At 35.2% G+C, this 1,190-nt stretch overlaps 1 protein-coding gene across 4 annotated transcripts in view; it reads left to right on the top strand.

Moving 5' to 3' along the window:
* Positions 1-1,190, top strand: part of LOC116297987 (galanin receptor type 1) — a 29,156-nt gene that overhangs the window by 14,130 nt on the left and 13,836 nt on the right. The window lies entirely within an intron of this gene.

Raw genomic sequence — 1,190 nt, 5'->3', positions numbered from 1 at the left:
TTGTGTGTTGTGGCTTTTATTTTCCTTTAGGACTAGTAACGGCTTGTTCGTCCAGCTATGAAATAAAGGCTTCATCTGAAACAGAATAAATAATTCACAGATTGCTGGTCGGATTGATGACGTTTCGACCACATACCAGCAAAAGCATTTCATATCCATTCATGATTAATGAATGGTTTTTCCAAACATTTGATTCAACTGATGCAGTCGGGACTCATGCCACTATTGTGTCGGCAAAATTGCTAATTCAGATCCTAATTGTTTTCACCTTTCGAGACTGATCTTTAAATTTGTTCGTTCTGCTCAAATAAAGATTAAAAATTTAAATTAAAAAAAACCCCGATTTCATAGGGTAACTAGGATCACACAGAGTAGTTTTCATCTAGGCCCTTCTAGATCAAATTAGAATCTAGAAGTTGATTTTGTAGAGGGGAAAAAACAGGAGGACCCGGAGAAAAACCCTTGAATATGCTACAAAAAAAAAAAAAAAAAATTATAGAGTTTTGTTCAAATTAAAAAATTCGATTCAAATATTGATCATCATTGTGCAAATAGCTGAACTTTATAGTTTAGTCGCCACAGCTCAAATAGGCCCTAATGCGCATGCTCGTCCCAATAGACTTGGTTTTGAATAAACGATGCTTTACTTCTCTTATGGACCCTCAACTTACCCTGGCCGCGAACAGTAGAAAAGCCGACAAACATTTTCAAGATCTCATTGCTAACTTACAAAATTCTACATACACAATCAACTCCTGACTTCCTGAACGTTTTCAAGCCAAGTACCAAAACTTATGTAGCATTTTCTAAATTATATGACATAATATGACATTAAAAAGTCAGGAACTCGGAACACTCTTAAATCTAGGGTTAAGCTTATTTATTATTATATTTTTCTTTTCTTTTTCTCCAATTCAAGCTCTTTATTATTGTTTAGTTTTTTAATTAGTTTTTTTGGACTTTTGTCAAGCACCGAGGGTGTGTATCATTATTTGTTATATACATTTTGCAACAAAACGATTCAAGGTTGTTTTGAATATTCATTCACTCCGGGAATTTGGTCTTCTCTGCCGAGGTCATGGATATGAGTCTACGACTTCAAAACCTACTTATAGAGGTTTTGCACCATCACGTGCCGGCGCCATAATACAGCTTGGACTGCCTGTGGTTAGATGACAGAACAATGAAAT

This window comes from Actinia tenebrosa, unplaced genomic scaffold (genome assembly GCF_029948245.1).
Source record: "Actinia tenebrosa isolate PJP-AT-01 unplaced genomic scaffold, QUT_ActTen_1.0 PGA_scaffold0__85_contigs__length_37466705, whole genome shotgun sequence".
Lineage (NCBI taxonomy): Eukaryota > Metazoa > Cnidaria > Anthozoa > Actiniaria > Actiniidae > Actinia > Actinia tenebrosa.
Note: the sequence above shows the minus strand (reverse complement) of the source record. Positions and strands in the feature narration are given on the sequence as shown.